This window comes from Pimephales promelas, chromosome 20 (assembly GCF_988280905.1).
Source record: "Pimephales promelas chromosome 20, fPimPro1.hap1.1, whole genome shotgun sequence".
Lineage (NCBI taxonomy): Eukaryota > Metazoa > Chordata > Actinopteri > Cypriniformes > Leuciscidae > Pimephales > Pimephales promelas.
Window position 1 is genome coordinate 22,501,519 of NC_142788.1, and position 22,461 is coordinate 22,523,979.

At 39.5% G+C, this 22,461-nt stretch overlaps 1 long non-coding RNA gene across 1 annotated transcript in view; it reads right to left on the bottom strand.

The window, feature by feature from the left end:
• Positions 1-2,304: 2,304 nt before the first annotated feature.
• The window catches only part of LOC148970645 (uncharacterized), a 91,461-nt gene continuing 71,304 nt past the window's right edge, over positions 2,305-22,461 (bottom strand). The window contains exon 4 of the long non-coding RNA XR_016148291.1: positions 2,305-2,430. This is a non-coding gene — a long non-coding RNA (uncharacterized LOC148970645). The remainder of the gene's footprint in view (positions 2,431-22,461) is intronic.

Consider the following 22,461-nt stretch of genomic DNA (forward strand, 5'->3'; position numbering starts at 1 on the left):
ACTCAGCAGATACATGCTCTCTTTTAGACATATAAAAGAGGGTTTAATATATCAAAGTCTGTAATTACTTAAATGAGAGAATGCTGTCTGCAATCCGTCTTTGCGCTACATTTGACCCAAGTGATCTCTGAAAACAGCCCAGTTCGGCGTCGAGAGGGAGCCTGCTTTTTGTTGTCTTAAAAACAGCTCATCCAATTCTTCACAGCAAGCGCAATTAAAAGCCTTCCAACTCCCTGCAGAAGGCCTGAACCAACAAAAACAAATTTGGCAGTTTAATTTTCTACCCACTGTTTGAGAGGGAATCCATTCTGGGAGGCTTCTGCGCTGCAGCCGCCTGGTCTCTGGGAGCTTTTCGGGAAGGGAAAAGGCATGCAAGGCCCCATGTTGGAGCCAGTTTGGCTGATTAGCCGAATTAAATATATCAAAACCCAATTAAGCTAACTATACTCCAGCCATTCAGTTTGCAATGAGGAGAGAATTGGGTCATGATGCTGGGGCTGCCTGGCTTGGCACACTGTCCTAGGTCTGAATGTGAAGAGGGACTCCTAAAGCATCTGGCTTATTAGGCCGAGACGCAGAAAAAACATTGCTTTAACTTGATAGCAGGCCTGGGTGTGACAGTGTATGCCATGCAAAGGAAGTAATGCGTCAATCGATAGAGATTTTAATTGACCTTTTAAATCTATGGCGCAAAATGCAGCAGGAGTTTCCAGTGTAGGCAGCTTGTTGATTATAACGAGAGTGAATTAATGTTGACTTACTAGTATAACTAGTATATCGCTTCAAACATGGATCTTCCAGTCATTTCTGCAATGTATTACTGTTTAAAGTGTTACGTATATGAACCTCTTTTTTAACTGAAGACTTAAAAATATATACATAGGCTATTTGTATAACTAATATAACTAAAAATAATTGCTAACTTGCTTTGCGTCCATCAACAACTTAAAAAAATATATAATTATATGAAGACATGTGGTTTAATTTCAATTTATTTTCATTCAAATCAAATTTCAAAAACGTTTCAATAAAAATATATCAATTGTTCAATAATAGAAATAAAAATTGCGATCTTTACTGCGTTTCTTACCGCCCACCCCTACCTGACAGCAAAGCCAAAACACTGTTACACATCTAAGGAGAAAAATGAGATTGAAAAAGGCTCTGAAGAACAAAGATGTCTAAATCGGAGAACATCTCATCCACATATCGCCTGACACAAAGAGCATGATCTGTGTTGTTCTCTCTCCATTCCCTGCCCAGCCATGCATGACTGCCGGTGGCTGCAGAGACATTGTTTAGACATAGTTTGCCCGTGATTTATGCTGCAAGTGTGTATTTCGCCCCTGCACTGAAAGACACTGGCAGGACAAAGGAGTGTTGGTTTCTCTGAGCCGCGTATCATGGTCAGGCCAGAACCCCCTGGACATGACGATGACCCTGAGACTGACACAAGACAACGCACAACATCACTCCTCTCCGCTGAGATTGCTGCTGACTCAGGAGCCACGGGCAAAGCCATAGAAAACATTGTCATTCATCCAGGGGAGCAAATTCTTACGCTCTTAACTTTGTCCGTAAACTTCCATGAGCTGTATTAATCATGCGTGGCATCTTATGCTTATTGAGATGGCAGCTGTCAAGCAGTAAATATGATGATAATGGAAAATCGCATGCTAAGCTGCATTCACATTTAACAAACACTGCAAATTCGGAGTAAGTTAGTTAGATAAATTACAGCATCGCCTTGAAACCCAAAGAAGAAAAATAAACGTTTTGCGATAATTTAATCACTAACATTGTGACTTTATTCTGTGTAATACTAAAGGAATGCACTGGCTGTCGATGTGAATGGGGAGCTTTCAAGTTTCCAAAGGATGCAAAGCACAATATAAGTATAGTTGACTTAGTATATTAGTCAATATTATTCATACACTACATTTCATATTCTTACTGATAATCTTTCTTTCCAGTGATCTTATAAACTAAACATCACTGAAACATCAGTCAGAAAACAGAAAATGAGTACCAAAAAAAACATATAATATACACTATATTCCAAAATCTATATTTATATCAGTGTTGTCAAAGATATTTATTTTTCATTACGTATCGACACTGTAATAGTATCTGAAATGGTTCTAATACTCCTTTTCAGCAGTAACATAAAATTATTCTTATTTTTTTTTAAATTACAAAATATTTTAATATTGGGGTAAAATATCCCTATTAACCTGTAAGGGATAAACTGCTCCTATAAATCATAGAATAAATAAAAACGTGGCAATCATCTGTGTATGTTTTGAAGGGGGGGGTTTGTTAACATGATTAAACATGAAGCTTCATGCATGCTTCCCTTACCTCTCTCTCTCTCTCTCTCTCTCTCTCTCTCTGATGGAAAAAGTCACTCCCCTCACAGGCTTACTTCATCTGCGAGACAGAGAGAAAAACACTTTAGAATAAATAGAATCCAAACATCTATTTATCAGGCATTACATAAAACACTCCATTAATACCCCCATATCAACACTGAGTGTTTATTGGCTGAGTTGTCTAAATGTGAAGATATGTCGTTCCCCTTAGCATTCTGGGTGCAGAAACTGAACAAAAGGCTCTCAAATGGCCCCCGTCGTGACCCATTGCGTACACACAGAATGCTACTGTATGGTGTCGCAGTTGGTGGGGACTGACAGGTGACAGAAACCCACTAGAAACCCCCATTACATTACTCATCCCAGCCCAGGAGAGCAGGTGTGCCATCAGTTAGCCAGTTTTTCCACAAATATTCTAACGCGGCTTGCCGATGATAATTTACTTTGAATCAGTAATCCTAAAATCTGATTGAGGGAGGATTTTATTAGCCACTATGACCTTGGCCAGCGTGCATTAACCAAGGCCAGCACAACACTCATATTACAGTGGGCAGTAAAGCCAAGCCAACTGTGACCACTTTCTTCTGATTCCTCTGTAAGCAAACATCCATGATGAGATGTGTGCTGATATATGTGGTTTGAACAGCAGAGCCTAACTGAGAACGCATGAGAAAGAGATAGGTATTGTTTAACGCCATGAGATGAGCACACAGCAGAGTAATTCTTAGTCATTCCAACGTCAGAAGTGTAATGAATTTGAACTGTGTAGCATAACTGTATCACTTCAGTTGATGTGTCATTTTTGTGCCACTAGTGACACCAATTGGAAGTGTTAAATTAGCTTTAATTAAATAATAATAGTTACACGTTCCCCGTCTGTCATTGGTCAAACATACCGATAGCTCTGCCTCAAACTCATGTGATTGGTTGAACCAGTGTTGCCATGTTGGGATGCTCAAACAAACAAAGGAATGTTTTTATCGCTTGTGTAAACTTGCTGTTGGTCCGATGAAGTATTATCTAAAAATACTTTTTAATAAGAAAACTCAACTAATCAACCAACTTTATTGTTGAGTGACGTAACTAAAGCCTATTGGAAAGACATTGATAAGGCCCGCCCAAACTTCCTGTTTCAATATGGATATGTTATATGCCATGGGGTCTTTAAGCCCAGCAAACACTTCAGCTATCACAGGACGAAAAAGTTAATACACACACACAAAAACAAACACCCAAATTAGAGACTGTGGCAACTGGTAAAGTTTTCTAACCTTGAGAGCCTGAGCAACCGAAAAAGTAATAATAATTCTAACCTGATCTTCCTACTTATTTTATATCTCCCCTCAGCAACCTAACTTCGACTCGGCAACAGTGCAGTTATTAATTCATGAAGCACTAATTAGTTCTTTGTTTAATTTTGTGTTAAACAGACTGACCGGAATGATAACGACTTGCGCTGTAGCGCTCTGGTCCCACGCCGCCCCTGTTTGCTACAACAAGGGAGCGTCGTGCGACTAGCATGATGAACCCAATTCCCTTCTAAGTTGCACTTCATTAAGTCAAAATGTGACAAGGAGCTTAGAGGAGGAACTGGCAGATCTGATCGTACATAACAATGCAGGCCCATAAGTTTGGGATGAGGGGGAGCCGTGCATTCCGGCATCCATGTTGCTAATTTTCTATTTTTAACCCGTAGGGGCTGTCTTTCATTTTCCTTTAATTGTTTTTGTTGGGAGCTGCAGTGTCCTCTCTTTAAATTGCCGCTCCTATCAACTCCCCAGATCAAACCCCTGTGCAACATCTCGGCAGCAGAGTAAACAACAGGCTTGCCCTTTTGCATGAAGTGGCGCAGGCGGAATGTGCCGGTAAATAGGTGACTTTAATAACACGTTTAGAGAGGCACATACGTACGACGATGACAGGGTGCACGTTACAACCAAACGCACAGAAAAGAAAACTTTGCATTTTGTGCCGTTGGATCTCAAGAAACCTGCTGAGAAGGAAACAGGACAAAAGCCGCCCTGAAAAGGCAAGGAATGTGACTGTTTTTCAACCTCCCCATATTTCACATTTTTCACCAATGCGATGAGAACACAAACATAATAGAAAGGCTAATCAAGTGCATGTTTGAGATTTATGATGATCCGTTGATATGTTTGCCAAGTTTTTTCTTTCTTTCTCACACACGAAAAGTGTGGTATTCCTCATTCTTGCAAATATAAGAGACACACCTATACCGCATTCGGTGCGGTTATGCAATATTTCACATAGGCTAATACATGTTCGATCCTATCATTCTGTCCAATTCCGCACACACAAACATTGGACACTTTTCACTATTTAACCGAATAAGTTCTCTCACCTTGTCCGCAATTTCAAATGTGTTTTTCCATCGCAGTGCATTCTGAGATTTGATACACGATGCTGCCTTAATATTTGGCTAAAACAAGGCACCATAATTAAGTTACCTACCCTTTGCAACCTCTCACAATGCCGCCTCCGTGGGCAGCTCGCTAGGTTTTGAAACAGAGCATAGATGAGATATTTACCCTCTCAAGGGTCTCCCCATTGGTTAAAGATACGATAAAAAACCAGACTTGTAATTACACTGTATAATAGGCAAGATTGGCATTTTCAAAATCATTTTCATGTGGATGGAAATGACATTGCTCTGACTATTCTGTATTCACTGGTGCAGATAAATAAACAAGGCATGAAGAAAGAGAGAGAGCGAGCGAGGGAGAGAGAGGGGGGGAAAAAACATGAAGAAAGAACGCAGAGTACAATGGCAAGCAGGTCAGTAATTAGAAAGTCTGTTTGCACAGTAATAATTTTAATATATTCATCAGGAAACAGGGCATGCTTCGCATGATAAAACGCCATCAAGGAAGATATCCCAGCACCCCCTTAACCTTTACTGAAGACTGACAGCAGATTGCAGAGGATCTCAAAGACAAACTAGCTCGACACATTCGACGACGGGGAAATTACGCAGCGGACAGTTGACACGAAAACATGACATTTAGATGCTACCGTTCACGGTTATCCGTGGTGGGTTAGTCTTATTAGTTAAGTAACTCAATCAAGAGAGCAGTGTACTTTTTAACAAACCCGCACTAGAGGCGCGACACCTGTTAAACCAACAGAAAGAGATGAGCGCGGCACTTCTCTCACCGCTAGAAACACTAAAACGCTCATGTACATGACACGGAGAGCTGAAGGGAAGCAGTAACCTTGTTTGTTATTTGCCTGGTGATGATTCTATGGAAATTATTGCAAATTGTTTAAAGTAGCCCTGACATGAACACACTTGAAAAAAACTTGACCTTATTAAGTCACAAACAGAAAAGCTTTGAAAGGTGAAAGCAGTCTCGGAAAAAAGGCATGAAATATACTTCTAGGCACAAACCAGGAGAGCAAGTTCTATTAATGTGCTTCTCACACCTTAAAGAAAACATTCATTAAAGATTTTTTTTTGTCTTCCATAGAACTTGATTTTCTTAAAACCCCCAGAGCCTGTGTGCATGACAAAACTCTTACATGACAGCTTCCTATCCTGAAAGCGAAGTTAGCTGCTCCCAGCAAATCCACAGAGGACCTGTAGGTTTAATAATTAAAAACAGGAACAGACACATTCAAAGTAGCATACAAAACAGCTTGAGATAACAATCCCGTGTCCTCTTAGTTAGGATTTACGGCCGATCCATTGTTTCCATTTCCCGGCTGTGTTTGTAACGTATAAAATTAGAAACTCGGTAACCCTTTCTGGTGGACGCAGGCTCGGCCCAAATAAAAGCTAATCGCTAATTACATGATTCAGATGACATACTTTGGGAGCCATTAAAGCGAGCAGCCTTTCCTCCCTGGCTCAGACCTTTTCATTCTTTACGCACTCCCCTCTGAGTCTCCATTCAACGGCTGTGGCACAATGAAAAATCGAACATTTACTTAATAGCGCTGCTTATGCGGAGCTGACAGAGGCGAGAAGGCCCCCCTTTTTGCTGTCACTCCACGGTGCTATTCTACGCTGCCTGCTGGAGAGGAGGACACTGGGCCGAGGGGCAGCTACCTCTGCACCCCACCCTGCCCTCCTGCCCTAATTTTTGTCGTCCATCTCTTTGAAATCCGGCGCTCACGTGGGAGCGAAGAATGGTGAGCGATGTGCAACAAGTGCCGGCACCATGGAAACCACTATTTTCCCCGCAAAATATTCCTTTCTGGACCTTTTGAGGAGCTGTCACCGAGCAAAGCGAGCATCACACGACCCCGGGCCCGGCCGTGACAAAGCCTATTTTCTGCCTCGTACTTGATTGATTAAAGAACTTTTTAGCAAAACCATGTAACGAGACAAAAAAGTGACACATGGAAGAAAGGGCCGGGGGTGAGCTTCTATCACGCTGTTTCCCCGGTAATACGAAAAAAAGAGAAGGGGGTCGGGAGGGGGAGTCGAGGTCAGCGAGAGCATGAAAACCGACCACAATTGCGATTAAGACGATCAGGAGATCCCAAAGACGTTTGGGAAGTGAGCTCATCTCGTAGCTGACATGAAATCGTAACTGACCTCATTCATTTTCTAAAAACACGCTCCTGGACTTAATTGTTCATTGTATACTACATTACATTATTTTCAGAAAAAGAATCTGGGAGTTTGGTTAAAATATATATATATTAGGGGTGTAACGATACACGTATTCGTATTGAACCGTTCGGTACGAGGATTTCGGTTCGGTTTTCGGTACACATTTTTGAACCGAATGGTTCGTTGGACCAGTTTTCCTGCCGACCAAAATTTTGTTATTTCAAAAGTAGGTGTGTCACGTGTGGCAAGCGCGCTCATAATGTAAGAGATGCTGGCGTGACAACATTTCCCAATAATAAATGGCAAATGTAATGTAAGCAGAACGAAACTGAGCTACTCGTTATTGTGTGGTTGACGGACCGTTTATCAGTTTGGACCAATGCAGCGCTAGCCGATCTTAAGCAGCACTGTTACTACACAGCCAAATCCAGTAAAGAAAACATTTGAATTCGCCACTGAAGTAATAACATCCCTGCAAGATCTAGAAAAATTCACATTTCTCTGTTGTGAGCGCTGACGTGGAAACCAGGAAGAAACATTGTGCCATGAATGAACTATTCAGTGTCCACAGATCAGCAACATTCACCATGGATTTACTGTAGTTACACTAACTGTAACCATGGAAGTTTGGCAGTATGGCTATAATGCTGTCAAGTAACATTTCGTCGGTTTTATTTTGACATTATGAATACAATTGCTGGCCTCAAATGTTAATCTGAACTAAAATAAATCTTTGTTTATAACTACTACAAAATTATATTTCATTTTGTCCAAGGAGCTGTTTTGTTTTATATGCTTCTAAGAAAGTATAGCTCCATCATTGCTCAAAGTTAAAAAAAAATTTCATACTTTATAATGTTAGTTTTAATAAAAATATAATAGAAAAAAATAAATCAAGGAAATTTCTCTGCCATTTCTTTCTTTTTGCTGTATCGGAAACGTACCGAACCGAACCATAACACAAGTGTATCGTATCGAACCGAACTGTGAATTTTGAAACTGTTACACCCCTAATATATACATATTTATATTTATTTTAAAATATTTTAATATTTTTAAAAATAAATGGTATATTTACATTATATGTAAAGATATATTTGTAAATATATAAATATATAAAATATATATTTATTATTTTATTTATATTTTATTTTATATTTGTTTTATTTTAAATATATCAATATTTAATATAATGCATTTGTAAAATAAATAAATAATGTAAATTATTTAATTAAATAATTTAAGCAGAAATTACAGCCCAGTCAACTAACGTCAAATAGTGCCGAGAAATATGCATTTCATGCATTTACCAGCAGGGGCTGACGAACTCAAATCCTTCACCCTCCAACCACACGCAATAAATAGATAAAATAGATAGATAAAATATCCTGTTTCACTAAGAAATACGCAAGTGGGAAAAAGGGGTTACAACCTGCATTTCATGTTGACTTTAATACGCTTCATAATATCACCAAGAGCAATTTGTTATACTTACGCCCTGAGAGTTCATGCATCATCCCGTTACTGAAGTTTTTTCATTTCCATCGAGAACCTCGCTGGCACATTTGATTAGCCATGTTACCATAACTACCCACCTTCACTCCGATTCATAATCACCATCAATGCCAGCACATAATCCCCACTAATTCCCAGTCTTGGTCAGAGAAATGCTTTTTGCATTAACTTTCATCTACACATCTGTATAACCTGCTTGTTTGAGGCGAGAAAAGCGAGAGATCAATATGCTACAAGAAGAACATTTCATGCATCTTGTTGGCCTAAGTGACAGGCCATTTAATATGAAGTGAGGCGGATCCAGCAGCCCAGGTCTGAGTCGGGCTGCAACATTTATTCATCTCCAGAAACAAGTCAATACAACCTGTTCATCAGCAGCACCCAATGGCTTTCATCCACTCACACATTTATTTTGTGGATCATTACAGTATGAAAAACAACAAAAGGTGGGGGGAAAAAACACAAATGTTTACCTTGAAAACATCCTGGATTGTAAATGGTCTTTATTAGCTGGTATGGAACAGATATGCACATGTAATGTTTCATCCAAGCCGCCTTTATTCGCATGAAAAAGGGGATATTTACCAAGCGTGTGGGAGGGGGTATGCTTTGGCATCATGAGTCTTGGCAGGAGAAAATTAGTATTCCAGATCTGGCCAATCTGGGCTCAAAAAAGAGCCTTAGCAAATCCCCACGGTGGAGGTGTCAGGCGCAAAATGACAAAAATCTGCTCCTTGACAGGGAGTCATTTATATTTTAGCTCCGTTCCATTATCTTAACGAATCCATCATCAGCCAATGCAATATTAACAGCAGAAAATCAACTCATTAGATCCAGGGGGATTTAATCAAGATTGCAATCATGTATGCGGTTCCTGGAGAGTTTGATTTTTCTTTTTTCTTTTTGGTCCTTTCCACATAATTGGCGCATCTCAGATCTTAATAAATTATTCTCTGTCTCAGACTGATGCCATTTTTTTTCACTCCCCCTCACGCCAGGCTCACTCCGGCTCTGACTATAATATTTACAATAAACATTATTATGTCATGGGCACACTGTTTAAATGGCCTTTAGCGAACTCTGAGAGGTAATTGGCTTTTCCATTTCTCTCTCGTTTTCTTCTTAATTGCCAGATGATATTGCTAACTGTCTCCCAAGGAAAGACGATAAGCGTTTTGGTGGGGCTGGGCTCTTTTGCCTTTGAAAGTCTTTAGCTTAAGATACTGAGCAACTCTTTGAATTCTTAATAAATACACTCTACAAATTGCTGGGTTGTTTTAACCCAACTTCAAATATGGACAAACCCAGCCATTGGGTTACATTTTTTAAATGACATTTGCAACCCAACGTTTGAGTTTGTCCATATTTGACCCAAAGTTGAGTTAAAATAACCCAGCATTTTTAGAGTGTACAAACATCAGAATGTCGGGTCACGGTTTAAAACGCCAGCACAGCGTTTTTCAGTGGTTTAAAGGTGGACTGAGCATTTAGTATTTGTATCTGTTTTGATGGCTGATTCAACAGGACTCTTGGACTTGATACTGGCAACAATCGGATCCATTTTAAAAATACATGTATTTGTCACCCATAAAATAATTTATCCAACAAATATGCCAGATAATAGAAAGGTTATCGAGATAAAGTGACAAGTATCAAAGTCTCACTCTGCGAATATCTTGGCAACGTCCCTGGGAAGCTGTTTTCTAGTCATGACAGTACAGAACCTATTTACAATAACATATCAAATCAACGATGACATCCATTTCTCTGCTTGAGCTTAAATCCTATTAAAAAGTGTATTTTTTATAAGCTAATGTGGTTGCCCAGTCATGAGTAAATGTTATTAGCTGATAGCTCAATCCCAAAGGCAATTGTTTCTTTTAACTACCGTTCAAGCCATTGCAATGTCTCTCATATAAATTAAAAACATGCAACTGTTACATTGCGTGATAAAAAGCCACAACTGTGAGATATAAAGTTATGTCTCAATTATGACAGTTACAGAAAATAGTCACAATTACAATATATGAAGCTAAAAGCTGTGTGTTTGTGTGTGAGTATAAAGTACTATTCACCTCTATGATTATATGAGACAGGACACCATACAATAATATAAGATTTGAACTACCGTCCATTCCAGATAATAAATGATCAAAACAAACAGTATAGTCAAACTCAAGTTAAAAAGGAGTCCTGTAACGTGCCTGGGCCTGGCCTGTTGCCACGGCTACACAAAGCCAACAAACACAAATATGGAAGCGTTCACATAAAAACAGTCAGAGGAAGGAAAGGAAATAACATGGATCACTCAACAAGAATATCAAACAAAGTTCATCCAGAACATCTATTCTACACGTATTCAAAAAAGTTGATTCATAATCAATTTATACTGTCAAAAATCGTCTATTCCCCACAGACCTCTCTACACTCCCCGCCAGCAGCGCTCTCCTGTCTGGATTAACACATTACATGTCCTACAAGATCCAAAAGTATAAAAACTGGGGAAGAGCCTTTTAATCTGCCTATGGAACAAAGCCTTTTTATACAAGCCTTACCCTGACCTTGTCACTAGCAGTTAAACTCACTGTCTATTCTGCAATATAAAGCCCTGGTCATCTCGCTGTGTCTCTCTCCACGCCCCCCGCCTGTAGAGAGCAGCACAGAAAGCCCGGCTAATCCCTGTGTCACTCCGAGATGGCCAGCGCTAAATCCTTCTCCTCAGTAAACCAATCTCTGTGTTTTTTTATCTAGATTTATTAGATTATAAGCCCTTCCTGGCTCTGCCTGAGTCAGTGCGACACATACTAATCCTAATCGGAATAGACAAGTATTAGCCCAGTTCAAGGGGAGCTAACCTGAGACGGATCTCAGATCGCTGTGACAGGAGCCAATAACACCTCAAGAGCTCCTTGCATCATTTTTGCACTATCTATTATATGCTGCATCAGCTCACACATTTTTAACTGATAAATAATAAAATAATTCTGCAACTTAATGTGTTTTAAGGATGTTAAATCTCTCTATCCGGCTCCATAATCACATCAGATGTGCGTCTTGTTAATCAATTAGATATTGCATCAATGGCTGTTATTTGTTTATAAGGCCTTATGCGTTTAAATAAATTTGCAAAATCCCAGCATCCAATAAAGTAGAGTTGCCCTATAAAGTAATCAGGGTTAAATGCCTCCCTGCTGGCCAGAGTTAAAAATAAAGTCTAATTCCAAGATACTTTTTCAGGCTGTTCAGTTGTTTGCATGTCTGCACATACAGCAAGATGCAGAAAATACTCGAAACAGTGGGAAATGCCAGTTTAACTCATCTAACTTTAGCCTTTTAGGGTGCATATAATCTCATTTTGCCAAATATTGTGAGAAACGAAGCAAATATTTTCGGAGCCTGCATTAGTTAATGTGAGCTGGCAGTGAGTACGCTGGCACCATATGACTTATGAGGACAGGACTGACTGGATCCAGAGGTGTCTCTCTCCCGCAGATGTTGCTGCCAGTGATATCAGGGCCAAAAGTGTGGGTTCCACTGCAGGATATCCTGAAATACTACTGAAATCAATTAAAATTTCCACACTCGTGTAAAGTTACACTACCGTTTGGCACTACTGAAGTCAATTAAAGTCTCTTTCTTTTAAATAAATATTTTTAAAAGCTGAGAATATGTATGAATATGTACAATAAGGTATGTATAAATATATTTATAAAAGACTAAAAGATAATACCAAAAGTTAAAAGTCACATGATTTGGAAGTCCAGTCAAGAAACTTCTATAAAAAATGTACTGAGGGAAAAACAAATAGTATACTTGCATATTGACTTACTATGCTAAACCTCGACCCTTTCCTACAGTACATACTGCATAAACACTAAGAGTAATACGATTTTCTAAAAATATAGTTCCCAGTGTGGGTGAACAACATAAGAGAAAGAAAAGATGCATATGAATTTTGCACTTCAGCACATGGAAACAAATGTGTGTGCCCATGTCTGTTTGTGTGTGAGAACAATAGCATCCAACACACACGGCAGGCTGACCGCGTGTAGCCGCTGGCTGACAGGAAGAGGTGAGGGAGATCTGACAGCAGTGTCTGCTCTCTGTACATGTTAGCTTGGCCCTGAAAGTGAGATCCTACTCTTGGGTCTTCCCCTCCAGGCAGGAAAGGGACCCTACATATCACTTCCTATTCCCCATCACTGCTTCAACCAGTTCAGATCATCCTTGCTAGAAAAACTAAACAAAACAGTGTAGCAACAGAATTCAACGTGCCACAACATAAACATAAATAACAACGCAAAAGTAAAGCAGCAGCTCCTCATGGACGACTGCCGCATAAACTAAAACAAAACAACAACAGAAATGGGACATCAGCTAGACCAGCTCAGCCTCAGGTCAGCAAACCCACCTTAGATGCACACCTACAAACCCCATGTTCATTTCCCATGTCCACAGTCAGTGTTTGGGATTGACAACTGTATTTACTAACAGGTGTGACCCAAAATTGGTCCAGTTCATACAACAGAAAGAATAACAAAGTCAAACTCCTTTTCTAAGTAAACTAAACTTTAACCAAAGTAAATATCAAAGATATTTTAATAACACTGTAAAGTGACACAACCTTATTTAATGACCTACCCAGAATGAGAGACAAGTTCATCCATCAAAACTGATGAATCGCTGAAAGACGGTGACTATTGACAGAATTTTAATGAGCTTTGTCATTTTTAGAATTGTTTCAATATAGTTATGGCCAGGATTGCATTTATGTCACCTCGAAAATTATTGTGAAAACTCAAGTCATTTAAAAGTCTGGATGAACACAATTATGAATTGTTGAAATACTCCAATCATTTGTATCAAATATTTTTTCCTTGAAACTAGTACTTAATGAATTGTCAATTGAACTGTTAAGAAACTGGAATTTTTGGAAAATTCTTTATAATTCCAACCGTGAGTTCTAATTTCAGGAAGTTTCAGGAAGTTTGAGAATGAAGTGAGTGTGAACAGACGCATACATTAGAACTCCAAACAGTGTATGTGTGAACAGCCATAAAGAACCAGGACCCCCTTTTGTTTACAATGATTCCTGCTTCACAAACACACACAGGCATCGGGATGGGTGACACCCACTGAATGTGCCTGGCATTGACTATTTATTTCCAAAGCACAACCTCGTCAGCTTTGTGAGAAAATCCATGTCTGTCCCGTCTGCACTTTTGTCTCTTATATGTAAGTGGGAGATATTTCAACCGGCTATCGGTTTACCTAATACGTGCTGGTATATGCAGGAAAGGTGCCCATGTAGGGTCAGTGGCTCTTCTCCGAACGTCCCTCTGAATCAACACTGCCTGTCTATGGCCATTTGTTTCCCTCCGTACCCTCTCATTCTCTCTCTCTCTGGATGGAAAATATGGCATGCTCTTCAGAGAGGAATGTAGTGCTGAGTTGCATGTCTGAGGAGGCTTGATAAAATGCCCACGAGTAACACAACCCTCGGTGGCACTTTGAGAATCAGCAGCGGTTGCCGTTAGTGAGAGATTTGGCTGAGCTTACGCATATTTTCAGAGCACAGCCATATCTACTGACAACAAAAATCAATCCGGTAGTAGACAGCCATCAGTTTAGTTGACCGTGAAAAGGTGCACCAAAACATCAACAAAACAGCTTTAAACACTTATTGCCTAGCCTTGTCTTGCCAGAGACAATAAGGGAGGGAAATTCCTTCATTTATTGCCTACACAGTAAAAAGCTGCATAGGGGATTTCAAATAGGTGAGTTGGATGACATTCCAGGATTTTTCTCCATATAATGGACTTCAATGGGAACCAAACGGTTCAAGGTCCAAAAGACAGTTTCAGTGCAAACTGTTCAAAGCGCTTTAACGATTTCAGATGATGAATAAGGGTCTTAGCAAGAAAAACGATTGCTCATTCAAAAAAATAATAACAAAGTTTACGTTTTATAAGCTCAAATGTTCGCCTTGCTCTTCACTGTGATGCGACTCTCAAACTTGTTCATCAAAATGAACGAATCTTTTTCAGAGTCAACTCGTTCATTTCGTTCATTGAATGAACCAAATGACACGAAAAAATTCGAATTATCATTTTGATAAACGAGTTTGAACAGGAGAGTCACGAACGCGCATCACAGAGCAGAGAGCAAGGCGACCATTTGAGCTTATAAAACTTAAACTTTGTTATTTTTTTTTTTAATTAAGTGATCGTTTCACTTGATAAGACCCTTATTCATCGTCTGGAATCGTTTAAAGCCCTTTGAACAGTTTGCACTGAAATTATCTTTGGACCTTGAACCGTTTGGTTCCCATTGAAGTCCATTATATGGAGAAAAATCCTGGAATGTTTTCATCAAAAAACTTAATTTCTTTTCGACTGAAGAAAGAATGACATGGATATCTTGGATGACATGGGGGTGAGTAAATTATCAGCAAAAGTTTTTTTTAAAGTGAACTACTCCTTTAATGCTAACGATTAATTGACCGTTAATTTAAACAATGATCGACAACGGGAATTTGTGAAAATTGACATCCCTAGATATTATTTTTTTACATTGGGGTGTGGTACGTCTGAAAGGGACTATCCCACAATAGTAGAATGGCATGGGTAAAAAAAAAAAAAACTAAGAATTTATTTCAAAAATATTTAGTAAAACTTTCCTGACCCCATTCATTTAAACATTACTGTATCTCATTCATAGTTAACGTTTTAGTGCCTCAAAATAAAACTTTATTTTACAAAGTTTTTCAAAGTGCTCACTGTGTCAGTCCGGTACACCTGGAAGTCAGATAAAGACAACCAAACAGATCGGAACAAGCTATTTTCAGAGTGCTTGACAGTTTTGTGTGCAATATGCATCAGAGAGTCCGTGAAGGGATTGTGGGTGTATGGTTTTTCCACTGAAGTGTTCCTCACATAAACAACGACTGAAATCAACACAGTACGCCCGAATGAAACATCGAGAGGCGACTTCTGAGGAAAACCGGAGCATTATCATCTCCAGCGAGGCGGGTGGGGAGGCAAACAGCTGTTTAAATGTGAGGGAGACAGAAGGAGGTTAAAAGGAGTCAATAGAGGCTAAAAAGACAGCAGGTCTAGCGATGACAAAAAACTGTGGCCAGGGACTGCAGATCAGGACTTCTGGAAACCACATCAAACAGGCCATGGAGAACAGCCAAGATGTACACACACCAACTGTTGCGGAGCGAGAGAGAATCAGGGAGGGAAAAAAAAATGACGGTAGAAGGAGGAAACGGAGAGGTGGCAGGCAGTAGTTAAGGGGAACACAAACGACTGATGCTTTACTGGCCCAATCAATCTGGCACACCGATCAATCGTTCAGCAGCCATTCACTCCAGCCCATCAGAAGCCGGCCACTCGCTCAGATGAGCACCTGACTAATACCCGCGACAATGTCACTTCTATATTTGTATGCCACTAATCTGCTCTCCGGGCTCCAATCTTTTCCACTTTCTTGCAAATTTATCACTAGACTGAAAGCCCGGTGCCAGATCCTAAGTGCCTCACCCCTTTAAATTAAACTGTGGCATTTCAGATAAAGCTCCTAAATTCCTTATCTCAGCGCTCTGAAGAGTCTGTAAAGGCAGAGTGTCACTTTTCCTAAAACAGAAGCTGTGACGCACCCAGCACTCCTGCCTCCCTTTCCACCATTTAGGAGAGCAAATCTTGACAAAAATAGAACAAAATTCAAGCAAGTTGCATTACGAAACAGACAGCTATATCCCCCCACAAGTGCGGCAATGAGAACTCCTGTAGGCTATGTGTGCCAGCAAAATACCAAACACACTCAACAAATGACTTTGGGCTCTAAGTTTGCTTTTCTTTTTTTTCAGCCACCGAAAATACAATATATTAAATTACAACCTGCCCGTTCTTTCCCAAAGGAAAAGTGCGGTGCTCAAAGATTGCTCTTTCTCGAGCAACATTGTTGAGATGTTATCTGAAAGTCTAGAGGAGTTACAACAGCAGGATACAAATCTGTGAAATCTAGAAACCATTGAGATATTAAATGCTTTTCACATTGGTTTAAATTTCTCTCTTAAACTCTCACAAAAACAGCTTCTGTTTTCAGTCCATTTCATGTCCAGGCTTTAGCACACTGTAATAGCCATAAGCAGACTCTGTTCTTGCTACAGGTCCACACAGTAACACCACCGTGTCAATATATTTCTCATTAACTTGCTTTCTGCTGGAGATGCATTACCTAATATGGGACCCAAAGCATTTTGAGATCTTTTCACTATGTGTGATAATGTGCACTCTTTCCCCTCTTTCTTTCTGCCTCCCACAGATCCCGGAATATTTTCCTGCAAAAAAGCAGCACACAGTGTTAAAATGCTGATATTGAACCCAGTAATGGAGTCTAAATATTTTACATCGCAAACTATGGGTTTGGCTTGCAAATTTGTTTTACAGTACAAAGAATATACATACAATTTTGCTTAATTTTTGCTTTTTTTGGCAGTGTAACATGTCTCTCGCAAAGGACACATTCTTTAATGCTTTTTTAAATCAATTTATTTCAATGTCAAAAGGTTTTCTAGGGTTTTATTTATCAAGGGTGGATTTTTAATAGTCGTTCTTTAGTTTCTAATCTCATTTTGATATGATGTGACTTCCTTCACCCACCCAGTCCATTGTTTTTTCCCCCTTTTTCATGAATGAGGTCAAAACTGACTGTTCCTTTTTAGAAGGTCAAAAAACATAATAGGCGAAAAGCACTCTGGACCAAAGGTAGTCCCGTGCAGCACTAACCAGAGAAACAAATTAACCCCTTAGACAGACCCGAGCACTTGACGCTACTACAAATCCCCCACGCTTTGAAGACCTGCATGGCCGCGCGTTCTTCTAGCGCGGTCTGTGTTTAGCTTCAGCCTCTGGTGTTTATTTATCAGTACTGTTATCTATGCTAGAGGACTGCCTGATTATTTAGACAAGTCACTAGAGTATTTTCAGGGCCAGAGGAGTGAGATCTCTAGTGCACAGCTCTAAGCAGGCAGTTTGCTTAATGCTTGACCTTTCACCTCTCGGGGGTAATAATACTTCTATATCTTCTCTCTCACACACACATAGACACATGGCTGCAAAGCATGAACAACTATCCAGGTGACTTCTAACAAGGATTACTTGTTATTATATACACACATACTCGCATGTGGTGACTGACTATGGAGAGAGATCTCAGCTAGGGCAGCAGGGTTTCCCATACATCAATTAATTTGTGGCGGCCCGCCATAATATCAACGCTGACCGCCATGGATTGATTTTCAGATTTTTTAACTATTTAATATGGTTAAACATTTTATTTTATTGTAGAACGATCAAAACATGAGCATCGTTGGAGGACGGATTGTTGCCGATGCACTACAACAATATAACTCCCAGAAGTTAGTCTATATTAAACGCTGTTGCGTTTCCATTACAAATTTTGCACTATTTTTTTTCTAAATACTGATTAAAAAACTATTGCGAAATGACGCGTTTCCATTAAACGATGTTATGCGACGACTAAAACGTCATTTTTTTCCTCTCGCAATTAGTCATTCCAAAAATCATGACAACGGACGTTGGTAGGTTTATATCACAGCCACCACACTAAACATTATTATTATTATTATTCATGTAATGAATAACGTAGGCCTAAGTGTGCAAGCATTAATGGCAAGGAAAGACCTTAATACTGTGAGCGACACATGTGAGGTGATTTCACACTTATTTCTGCTCCGAGGTCTTGATTGTGGCATTTCTTTGAGGTTTACAGTAGAAGCCAGTATTCCTGTATTTGGTCTTTTATGAATTTAATAAAGAACTCGAGTCTCATATTCTGTCCAAACACACATTTTGGCTATCTATACTTTAATCGAGTAATTATTTTTCAGCCGATTTTTTAATTGTACTCTTTACATTTTCATGCAATTATCTGTAGGCTACTTTCTACTCCTTGCATTTTAAAAATAGCCTCAGTACTGCCATTTAATTTTGGCTTGTCATTGTAAAAAAAAAAAAAAAAAAAAAAAAAAAAAACCTATCCAGATAAATCGTGCCATGCGGATAGAGTGCATTTGTTGCCATTAGCTATATCAGAGCTTTAAGTGTCACGCACTGACCGTCACGGTCACTCATTTCGGTCTTTTGTACAGTATTTCTCTCGCGGAAAAACTGATAATAGATTTAATATGCCGCAGCGCCTAAAATGTCTCTGGTCGCACTGCTCTCATGGAACCGGCAGGAATCAAGCGTGTCTCTCCTGGAGTTCTGCAGTCGAGCCTGCCACTTATCAGCTAATCAACAAAAAAAAAAAGAAAGAAAGAAAGGGGCTACACATTAGCCAATCAGAAAATAGCGCTACTGTATCTGGGTAAGATTTAACGCAACAACCAAAGAAAAAAAAAAAGCATATCCTGGAATTGTTCACGTTATTCTGTCACTCCTGCTGCCTGTCTTCAAAACTTGAGAGCCCTGCTTTATAATTGAGCATAGTACATACCAGGAAGGTATAAACCGGGATGAGTTATTTTAATTTTCTTAAATCACTTGGATTAATCATTCATTTTGACAGCACTAATGTTTAGTGTATATAGACAAGCCAACCATACAAGGGTATTTGTTACTAAGCCTGTAAAACTTACTTTTTGCACCATTACAATACATACTGTATAGGCCCTTGAGCCACCCCCTGTAAATGTAGTCATTTCTGGTTAAACTACTTCAATGCAGCAATTAAATTTGGTCTTTAAAGTTGAAAAGTTTGACATACTTACAGTGCATTGAGAACTGTCTAAACTGTCTAGCAGGCCTAAATAAAACATACAGCAACCATTACCAACCTCTCTATCAGTTATTTTCTTCCTCCAAAGGTTAGTTCCGTTCTTTTCCAATCAGAAGAAATGTTCTCTAACCCTTATTGAGAAATTTTGTTTTCCTTTCCATTTTTCCTTGAGATTTTGAAAAGGAAGCCGATAAATGTAGCCCTGTCTCCTGGTTACAATTTCCTGCTTTTTCCATTTTTTTCCCAGTTTTTAACAAAACAGCAAGTCCCCTCAGATTTCGCCCCTCCTATTTAAATCTCACACCCAGCGCACATTAATAACCCAAACGGCATACAGCAACTGCAAAATGAGCTCTCTTAGCAGAAAAATAGAATGAAAATAGAATAAAAATGCTGTTGTCCTCTTTAAATCACTCACGGCCACTTTGACCTCTTCAGCAGAGACCTCGCTTTTCTCAAGCACAACAACTGAGATATCCATAAGCAGAATGTGCTTTTTAAACTCTTTTCAGTATGCTCCCCCCTTCCTGCCGGAGCAATGACTTGTGCCGTACATTCCACAGCCGGTGCAAGGCCACCGACAGTATAGAGAGACCCTAAACCCAGATAAAAAAAAAAAAAAAAAAAAACTCAGAGAGAGTGTAAAACAGTCCCAGAATTCACGCGGCAGTGAGTGGGGCATACTCACGTACACATACAAGACACTCGTGAAAGACAGGGACAGACGGTGCGCTTGGCAACACAGAGAACATCGAGCTTAAGAGTTCTCGGGTTTTCTACTTTATGTAAAGTTAGACGCGTTTGAAGGTTTCAAATATAGCGTCTGCCAAAGCGATTACTTTTAACATTGGCAGGCCACAGCATAGTTTCTACGAAGCATTCTTTAACACTTCCCTTCTTAACAGCCATGTGCTTTAAAGCAAAGTGCAGCCCCGGCCACAGCACAGAGGGGAGCATAAATTATCACTGATATTTAACGTGCTGCCTGGGAGGAGCTGCGCTTGAAACCAGCTGCCAAAATTAGTGGCATTTAGCTGTTTGTGGGGCTGTGACAATAAAATATATGAGTGAATCTCACAAGAACCTTTCAGGAACAAGACCAGGCCACATCTTATCACATAAAAATAAGAAATTCGATTTTGTTGAAGAAAATGAAACGCACACACATACACAGTAGTCAAGTTCATCAAAAAGTTCATTAAAGTTGTCATAAGACAAGAGCAGGTATTGTTCAAAATTCATGTATAACTGATACTGATGAAAGGTTTATCCATTTCAAATGTTGATATACTTATATATAAAAAGTAATTTGGGGGGGGGCATGTGCTTAAAGGTACAATACGCAGGATTTTTGCAGTAAAATATCCCAAAATCACTAGGACAGTGTTATATATTTTGTTTAGTTGATTACTTACAATATTCAAAATGTTTAACTACTTGTAAATTGTGAGAAAATTGCGATTTTAACCAAGGAAACGGGGCGTGTGAGTCGGGGTGAGGAGTCGCCAGTCGATGGCGTCATATCCGCGTAACCCCCGGTTTCCGCCATGTTTGACCTCGAAAACTGGGTCGGTTATGCCCGTTATGCCTAGAAAGACGCTCACGCTGTTGTTGTTTTGTTCAAACATTTTGGACCATGGCAAGCAGACTTTGAGACAAACAGAGGATTAAAACGAAGATCAACATCTTTCGAGATGCCGAGAGCTCCACGTCCACGGCAAACTTCGACTTGACCAAGACGCGAGTGTTGCATGTTACTTTATTAGACAGGTGAGCAAATGTACATTAAACTAATCAATGTTATATAGTTCAACATGATGAAATGTTAGAATATGATCTGTATGTTATTCTGTAATGTTAATCTAGCTCAGTCTCATACAGCCAACAAACAACATTCAACACACTCAAATGCCGTTTAGTGTGATAGTGTAACTGTTGGAGCAAGTGAAGCAGCGCTGCGTTACCTCAAGTTTAATTCGTCTAATAAACTGACCTGTGTGAGTATTAATTCAGCACTCGCGTGTAGTTCGGTCGAATGAAATGTCCTCATTCCTTTATATCCGCGGTGAATGACTCGCGGTGCATGTGGTGCTGGTATACGTCTAGCAATCGCGCACTGCTTCCTACCACAGTCATGGTAAAAACTTCAATGTATTCACTCATCCATAAAAGATCCATCAGCTTGACGTCAAGATCCATAATTCCGCTTAATGCGCAATATACGTCATCAATATACGCCTTTGTTATTGTAAGAGGTCAGCGACCCCTGGTGGTGAAAAAAATCTTGCATATTGTACCTTTAATTAACATGAAAATATTTTACAACAATGTAATACGGGTCCCATTTTTTTTTATGCAAATATGTTTTTATTTGTCCCCTTTTGATTTTGGAACCAGAACACGTTCCTGTAAGATTCAACCTTGTATGAAAAATGTTTTCTGATCATCATAAACCAGACATATCAAATGCCTCGGCCTCTCAGGAATCAAATACATCAAATCCTAAGAAGGATATGGAGAAATTATTTAAAAAAAAAATGCTTTCTGCGTACGTGGCTTTAAAACACCTGCAAAATTTATAACATGTGTTGAATATTTTTTACATTCCTCATTCAAAAGAGCATCATTGTATGTATAATATAAATTAAGTCACAAACCAGTCTTGACACCGCATTTTTTTTTTCACCTCTCAAGATAAACATGGCCGGTTGCTGTGCATAGTAACTCCTCTAGCAACAATATAAACAGTCTAACACAAGAGCAAAAAATGTGCATTTCAGTTCAAGAAAGTTTCTTAATAAGGAAGAAAAGTGGATGAAGATGCATCCCAGGCGCTCACAATGTGCCTGAAGTAAATTTCTCTGTTCACAGTCATTCCTCTCCCAGAATCATCAACACGTATTCTCTTTAATCCTTAACTGGCCAAAATGTTCTTCCTGACAGTCATTCAGCAGACCAAGCAGCACACAGCCACAGGCACAACAGGAGACGGGGTAAGACTTACTCTGCAATAAATCCACTGGCAGGCAGGAGAGCAGGGCTGCTTTCTGAAAGGCCCACAATCAGGCACCAGATAAATTGCATTTTGTGCAAGCTGCATTGTCTCTGCTTCTGTGTTTTGCTAATCTAATGTGTTCAACATGGTCTTGGTCACCTTGACTTTGGTTGCCATAGTGCTCCATACAA